Below are 8,895 nucleotides of genomic sequence, written 5' to 3'. Positions count from 1 at the left end.
CCGCGACCTCTTGGTTTCCAGTCAAGAGCAATGCTTTTTATGCGCATGTACTGACAATCAATAATATTGAAATGAAAAAAATTCTTCCTTTATCAGGAAGTAATTAAATTCCTTTTATAAAGATAAATGGTGAATCAAATTTACTCTTGGCTTAATAAAATGTGTTTCTTCACACTTGACAAGAGAAGAAACCTTCGTTGTGGACATTATGGAGGGAAGAATTAACTATACCTACAGGAAAAAAGAAATTTTTCTTGTAATTAAATAAAACCAATCTTCTGTTGCTGAAAATTCATCTTCCAAATGATTGAAAGACAATCTCTCTTTTCTTTTTGAGGAAATTTGTATTTATCCATGTACTTATTTTTCCTTTGTTGCCGATTTCTATTGCAATTCATACACCAGTAACACTTACATGAAACAGCTATAACAGCGTATGAGACTCTTCTCTAGTTTCTGCTTTCACATAGTGTCGATTTTCTATTAACTGGCGTAGTGGAGAGAACTTGCAAGGATTTCCTGATTGTGATATGAAGCATATTGTCAAATGTTTTCGAATGATTGTCATCCCGCGCAATCCAAAAATATTCCCCCTCTTCAATGTGAGACGAATATTCGGAGAATGTATAACCTCGTACCTCAGTAATGGAGGTGGCTGTATGTTTCATCATCCATAGTGTTGGAATTTGTTTAGTAATGTTTGCACGCGGTCAGGCCTCATTACTTTACGAACGTTCAGATAGCATGCGTTCGTCCTACCAGTGATTGCTAGTTTGTTGCTTAGAAAATTCTATATGTTCTGCACTGCTCCGCAAACAAACTTGTGTGCGAGCGAGTCAACGTTTCCGCATTTGTGGCAGGCAGAATTCTCCCACCAACTCCTCCCACTTCAGAACCGCCTTCTGCATCTGCTCGTCGGTTGAAAATTTAATTCCTCTCGTGTGCCTTCAGGGAGATGATAATCTGAAGTTTTACGTCAGGGGCATACGGGGGTAGCTCAAAACATCCCAAATAAGTGAATCAAAGGGCAACGGGGGTTAAGGCTGTGTGAAGAGGGGCATTGTCGTGCAAGAAGCACACCCCTCTTCTCGGCATTCTCCACTTTTTGTTTTGAATGCTCTTTTTGAGTTTTTTTTAGGGTTTCTGAATATCGTTTTATTGTGGATGGTCTCCTCCTGAGGCGAAAATTCGACCAAAATACTGATGCCACAATTTTTTTTGCCCGAAATTGTTGTTTTTAATTTTTTTGTAGATGGAGAATTGGTGTGACGGCACTGTAACGATCGTCTTTTTGTCTCAGACACGTGATGGGCTGCCTACGTTTCATCTCCAGTCACAACAGCGCCCAGAAAATCCTCGTCTTCCAATTCAAGTCGCTCAAGAAACTCGTGAGTGATATTGACCCGATTTTTCTTGTGCTGCTAAGTCATCTGGTTTGGGCCCATCTTGTGCACCGTTTCCGTGAGTGTTTCGTATAAGAGAGCTCCGGAGAGTTGTGAAAATATCGTAGAAATTCCACCCACTGTCAATCGGCGGTCTTCACCAAAAGTTTCCTCGATTTCTTGAACCAGCTCATCAGTCATAATGAAAGACCATCCACTCCTCTATTCGTCACGAACATTTGTTGCGCCTCCACTTAACTCCCTACTCCACATAAACACACTCGTTCTGTTCGTTACACCTTCGCCGTAAACCGTTTTGATTCGCGAAAAAATTTCGGCAAGTGTTATTCCTTCCGCGAGTAGAAAGCTGATCACAGCACAAGGCGTGCCCCTGCCGGGCTTTCACACCGACATCTTTCACGCAACAGAACACTACAGAGTGTGTTTACGTACTACCGTGTTCCTGCAAATGCTCGCCGTCGTTAGGGAGATCCCATTGTACCACTGAGTGTCGCCAAAACTCAACAGAAAGAAAGAACACATCCCGTTATGGTCACAGTACTCTTAATTTCTGAGAACATGCCTCGTATTCACAAATTTACCCCAGTATGTCGCAGACTGCTATCAAAAGGCTCAAAAAAACCTCCGTATACAGCTTTGGCTAAAACGTTCTCAAGCTATTGCGTCTTGGCGTCTTCTCGGATTTTTCAGAACAGTGAGTGTGCACCTGTTCCAAATTGAACTTTCACCACGTCTCACAGAATTTCTTTAACAAAAGTCATTTATGGCGTGCATGTGTAAACGACGATCTGTGACAACGATGGATTGATGAGAAGGACGAGTGAGGGATAACTATGACAATTTACGAAATTTTGTAGCCACAAATTTCGCACAAACGTCGGCGAATTTTGTCTTGCTGTCACTAATAAGCCACGTATCGAGATTCAGAGCGAAATGACGGACGCTCTAACGGTGACATTGAAATTGATTACAACCTGTGGTTTACCGCTACACAGTCGCGGAGTATTAGCCGTTAGCCAGTGCAACGACATTTCCGGCCGTGACACCGCCGGGTATGGGGGATTTTCTGTCAGTGCGATATGCCTGTCAGAGCCATGGCTCATTACTCACTTGTGAACCGTAACATCAAATTTACGTTCGTGCTTCAGTAGGGCAAAGTGCTTATCTTCGCATCACAAACATTCTCATGGCGCCTCTCATAAAATCATGTTTACGATTTACGCGTCAGAAAATCTTACAGCATTTTCATTTTCTCCTGTTATCAACGGCCGGCCGCGGTGACCGTGCGGTTCTAGGCACTTCAGTCCGGAACCGCGGGACTGTTACGGTCGCAGGTTCGAATCCTGCCTCGGGCATGGATGTATGTGATGTCCTTAGGTTAGTTCGGTTTAAGTAGTTCTAAGTTCTAGGGGACTGATGACCTAAGATGTTAAGTCCCATAGTGCTCAGAGCCATTTGAACCATTTTTTTGTTATCAACGTTTTTCACAAACACAGTGAGGATGTTTTATGTACCTACAATCTATTTTAGTTTGTGTTTACGGCCGTCGCATATTCTAACTAAAGAAAGAGAGTTTGTGAAGCATCCGTTGCGTTTGAATGGAGCCTGGAATTCTTTATTCGGGCAGAGTTACAGTCGCTCCGGAGCTTCACTCACGCGGGTAATTGCAAGGATATTTTTCCAGACACAGCAGGTCGATAGAACAGGGTCAATCACATCTTGCTATCCTCTCTATTTCCGTGATGCAGCAGCTCTACTCTGTCTCAGAGTTCTTTCTCTCTCTCTCTCTCTCTCTCTCTCTCTCTCTCTCTCTCTCTCTCACTCTCTCTGCATTATATATACACAGTCCGTTTCCACATTAATATGACCACTAAGGAAAATTATGAAGATAATGGATTATTCTTTAAATAATATTTTACTGATTTTTTTTTTTTGTTTCAAACATGCCAGGGCTAAGACAAACACATGTGTCAGAATAAAACTAATCACGCAACGAAAGGATTTACCCCACCTTTATGGTTAGTTAAATATGCCCTTTGAATCAAATTTATTTTATTTGTGACTTGGCCTTTAACGACTTCTTTTTTACCAATTTCCAAAAGTTACCTTTCGAATTCAGACCAGGAGAACTGCCTGATCAGTCCACTAGAAGTACGTTTTTACTCTTCAGCATTTTTTTACAGACTTTGCTGTGTGACAATGTGCACTATCTTCCATGAATATTGCTTTTTCTTGTTTGTCAACCAATCTCGCAGTTATAATTCCGGTGTACTGCTACTATCTCACTGTTCGTTGAATGACGTAAGAGTTTTTCCAATTCTTTACCACTAAGTACGGACCATGACATGACTGAGGTTGGATGCCAGGTAGTCTTTACGACCAGTCATCACTGTACTTTTCTGAAGGCTTTCTTCTAGTTGACTGTGTAGTGTTCACCAAAATCTGAATAGTTCTTTCGTCACTGAAGCACACCCGTACAATAAATTTTTATCATGTAAAATGAAAATGGAATACTTTTTATAAGACGATGAGGAAATATTAAACAAGAAACACTCTGATTTCCAGTCCTCCACTGCGAAGAGCCTGTACTTCGTAGCCCAGTTCATCAAGATGGTGTTCAGTCTGGGATTACGAACAGATCTGCCACTTTCGTAGCCCAAGTCAGTCAGTCTTCTACGAACTGTTCTGATAGGTATGGAAGCCCCTCCAGCTCCAAGATTCTTTCTGATTGTGATATTTGTTGCCGCCCTGTCTTCCAATTCTATGCGGAACAGCCAGTTGAAAACGAGGCAGATGGAAAAAAAGTAAGTAAACTGTTTGTTTTTACGAAAGTAATCGCCATAACTGATTATACATTTATCTCACTGTGAGACAAAACGGTCGATGCCTTCGAAGAAAAATGTTTGCGTTTGCCTGAGGAATCATGACTGTACCCAGGCGTGCAACTCATCTTCTGAAGCAAATCGACGAACACCAATGTCTTTCTTCAAGGCCCTAAAAATGCGAAGTTGCATGAGATAAGATCAAGACTGTATGAAGGATTTGTAATGGGTTCCCGACAATCTTGGCAACATGTGGGCGGGCGTTGGGCATTTTGTTGCCATGTTTTTTCGACTACGCTGCAGAAGTTTCATTGGCAAGCCCGTACGCATCCTCCAACAGTCCCGATCTCAAGCGATTTCCATATTTTTGGAGCCCTGAAGGAAGACATTCGTGCTCGTCGATCTGCTTCGGACGATGAGGTGCACTCCTGAGTACAATCACCGTTTCCTAGGCAACAGCAAACATTTGTCTGTGGAGACATCGACCGTCTTGTCTTACAGGGGATAAATGTATCAACTGTTTTGGCGATTACTTTGAAATAAGAAACAGTTTCCTTACTTTTTTCCCATCTGTCTCGTTTTCATATGATAGCCACTCGTACATCTCTTTAAAATAGCGCATCGCGCGAGGAGATAGCTGCTTCTTCTATTACACGCACCCTTTCGCTTGGTTTTCAAGGATTCACTGCTACGCAACTTGTTATTAATATTAGCCACTGAAATTTCAAAATTCCACTTTTTTTTGCTATTTCTCATCGTGAGAGATTGGTTTCAGTCATGAGTCCCTTTTTTCTCTTGGTGGAAGGTCTTTAGTTGATCGCATGTCTGAAAATATTCAGAAATTAGGTTAGGTTTCCTAAATTATTAATTTGCCAAGAATATCAGTAGTCCTTCTCAAAACAATTATTTAGAACCAATTTACTATTTAACTTTCAAACAGTGTAGGCGGAAATAGGAAACTGGCCTTACGCCTTTTCATCTAGAAACATGAATGACATGAAAATTTCAACAATGGCAAAAACAACCAATTGCTTTAATGAAACTTCCCTCTCTAAGAATAAAGTTGTATTGTATTGTATGTTAATCGGGAACCTAGAAACGACGGAGAGGCTATTGTGCGGTTCGGCCCCCGGTTGACCCCCCACCCCTAGGGAACTTCCCACACCAGACGAGTGTAACTCCTCTGTTTGCGTAGTATCGTGTTCGCTTACGTGGAGAACTTGTTTAGGGCAGCAATCGCCGACATAGTGTAGCTAAGGCGGAATAAGGGGAACCAGCCCGCATTCGCCGAGACAGATGGAAGACCGCCTAAAAACCATCCACAGACTGGCCTGCTCACTGGACTTCGACACAAGTCTGCCGGCCGGATTCGTGCCGAGGACCAGGCGCTCCTTTCCACTCCGGATAGCCGTGCGTTAGACCGCTCGGCTAACCGGGCTGGCAAGAATGAAGTTAGAATGAGATTTTCACTCTGCAGCGGAGTGTGCGCTGATATGAAACTTCCTGGGAGATTAAAAGTGTGTGCCGGGCCGAGACTCGAACTCGGGACCTTGCCTTTCACAGCCAAGTGCTCTACCAACTGAGCTATCCGAGCACGACTCACGACCCGTCTTCACAGCTTCAATTCTGCCAGTACCTCGTCCCCTACCTTCCAAAGGTAGGTCCCGAGTTCGAGTCTCGGTCCGGCACACAGTTTTAATCCGCCAGGAAGTTTCAAGAATGAAGTTAGTCAAAAAAATCCTCCTCTCTCCCTAAAAACTTTTTCCTATTGAACTTGCGTAATTTTATATCATTTTATAACTTTTTTAAATGTACAAATTAATTTGGTCAGGTATTATATATACGCCGTGTATCCCTTCTAAGAGTATTCAGACGTCTTTTCTCTGATGTTCCGGCAGATATTTGCAATTTCGTTTTTGCGATGTGTAGCTGGAGTCACCCCAAACAAATAGGGCTCATCACTTCTATCACGCGACACCCAGTGTCGATGGAAAGCGTCGGTTTGATTCCCGTTACGAATAAAATTATTTTTAAGCGGAATTGTACGTGCCCGTTCGTTAGAGTGGTCCCAAATTAGTCTGACATTCATTGTATCGGTATCTATGAACAGAGACCGTAAAACATGAAGAATTCTCAGTACTCCAACGGCGATAGCATTGCCATGGTCCGTTTTGACTGCTACCGCAGCAGCGCTGCTCGATCGCTGCTGGAGTACCTGTTATATTTCGTGTTTTACTGTCCCTTTTGATACATATCGATAAAACGAATATCGCGCTATACTAATTTGAGACCGCTCTATCGAATGGGTACATAAATTTCCGCTTTAAAACTCATTTTGTTCACAAGTGGAAACAACCGACGCTTTCCCTCGACATTGGGCGTCACTTGAAAGACGTGATGAGCAGTAAGTGTTTCGTCTGGCATCAGCAGCACCTCGCAAAAACTAAACTGCAAGTATCTGCCGAAATATCAGTAAAACTGCGACCTGAAGACTCTTAGGAGGGACAACCTAGATATACATTATTTATTAGGTGCGAGTTCACGCAAAACTATTAGATTTCAGTCTTTGGACTTACCAGGCAGCTCTTATATTTTTCTCATAGGATTATTTTTTTTCTTCAGTGCTCTTTGTCCCTGATCTGATGGTGACTTTATTCTTCGACAGTACTTCCCATTTGCTAATTTTTTTATCTGTATGAGTTTCTGTTAAAAATGTGTTATAGACTTATATGGGCCTTTCTTGGTCCTTTTTGAGTTTTTCTACGTAGTACGTCGCAGTTTTGTGAGTGAGGTTTGTTGTTGGGAGTCTGTGCATGTGTCCACAAAATTTCTGTCGTCCAGGAGAACACCGATTCCGATCAGAAATTGTTCTGACACACCACCTGTGAATTTTTCTCTGCAGGGTGTGTTGGCAACTGTTTGGTTGACGCAGTTAAGGATTTTCGGGTCAAGTCCCTGTTTTTCGAGGATGATAAAAAAAGGACTGGTGATCAACAGAATCATAGGCCTCCTTGAAGTCCACGAAGGAACGAGCGGGCTTTTCCTGAGCGCTTTGTGTTTTAATATTGTTTTTAATTTGAATATTTGTGCTGTACAACTTCGATCAGTGTGGAAACTGGCTTAGTATTCGGCAATTTCGTGATCAGGTTGCTTTGGAGGAGGTGTGCTGACAGAATTTTGTATGTAACTTGCAGAAAGGAGATTACTCGATAGTTATTTAAATCCGTTTTTACGTCATTTTTGTGCAGTGAGTGAATTAAAGCATATTTCCAATACTCTGGAAGTTTTTCTATTGCCAATTTTCCATTATGATTTTTGTGAATTCTTTGAGAGAATTCGGTCCAAGATTCTGCCGTAGTTGTGTGATGGTACAATGTTCTCTTGAAGCTATGCTATTTTTGAGTTTGAAAATATGCCCGTGTATCTCTTCTGGTGGTGATTGTAGGGATTCGGTGCTGGTGCAAGTCACGATTTGCTTAGGGTATGTTGATGGGTGCCAACGGCCTTGCCGCAGTGGTAACACCGGTTCCCGTCAGATCACCGAAGTTAAACGCTGTCTGGCTGGGCTAGTACTTGGATGGGTAACCATCCAGTCTGCCGAGCGCTGTTGGCAAGCGGGTTGTACTCAGCCCTTGTGAGGCAAACTGAGGAACTACTTGATTGAGAAGTAGCGGCTCCGGTCTCGGAAAGTGACATACAGCTGGGAGAGCGGTGTGCTGCCCACATGTCCCTCCATATTCGCATCCTGTGACGTCTGTGGGCTGAGGATGACACGGCGGCCGGTCGGTACCGTTGGCCCTTCATGGCCTGTTCTGGAGGAGTTTAGTTTTAGTTTTTAGTTTTGAGGAGTTGATAAAAATATCTTGCCAGTTCCCGACAGTCTTTCTGATTGGCCCAAGGCGAGTTTTTCGTCTGATTTTCTGAGACATCAGTGTTAAGGTGTATAGCCTTGGAATATTTGTGCAAAAATCGTATAGGAATTTCGCGTGTCACAGAAGCGCGAATTTTTCTTCGGTGGAGTCCAGTCGTTCACCCATACATTTCCTCTTGGTTTGCCTAATGTTTGTCACTTGTTTTCTGATTTCAGAGAAGGTATGTTTATTTTCTCGTGTTTTCTTACCGTTATACTTACAGAAATCTTCGTTACGTCTTTCTAGAGCTTTTTTACATTACTTCTGAACCCCATCAGTAGCGTCTGGAGTTCATTTTCATTCTTCGGCCTTTTTTGTGATACTTGTAAATGCAACGCACTGTTATGTGCATTTCTGTCAGTACTTCGTACCTATTTTAAAGGTTTTCTGTTATGTTTCATTAGCGTGTTGTGGATTTCCATTTTAGTGCCCAAGGAATCAGTCGTTACACGTTCATTACTTTTGAATACATTATGGGAGAGGCAGTGATCAATGTCTTACAAATATTTACTATTAAAAACAGTCTTGATCACGATTTATTTATCAAGGTGACCGGTTTCGACCACTACTGTGGTCTTCAGACCATTGAGTAGGAACCTCTTTCTGTTGGAGAATCACTGTTACATGTTCAGTTGGCTCATACCGACCTCTCACGAAACTAACAGCATATCCCTAGATTCGTTTCATTTCTGTTGTTACACCTATTTGATAAGAACTCCAAACGCTGGAACTACTGGTCGCTCCAGCATTTTCTGTGAC

The 8,895-nt window shown here is 42.4% G+C and overlaps 1 pseudogene; it reads left to right on the top strand.

Moving 5' to 3' along the window:
* The first annotated feature begins 7,720 nt into the window (after nt 1-7,720).
* LOC126458837 (5S ribosomal RNA) lies at nt 7,721-7,838 on the top strand (annotated as a pseudogene).
* Nucleotides 7,839-8,895: the final 1,057 nt, after the last annotated feature.

Source organism: Schistocerca serialis, chromosome 2, assembly GCF_023864345.2.
Source record: "Schistocerca serialis cubense isolate TAMUIC-IGC-003099 chromosome 2, iqSchSeri2.2, whole genome shotgun sequence".
In the NCBI taxonomy this organism is placed as follows: Eukaryota; Metazoa; Arthropoda; class Insecta; order Orthoptera; family Acrididae; genus Schistocerca; species Schistocerca serialis.
Note: the sequence above shows the minus strand (reverse complement) of the source record. Positions and strands in the feature narration are given on the sequence as shown.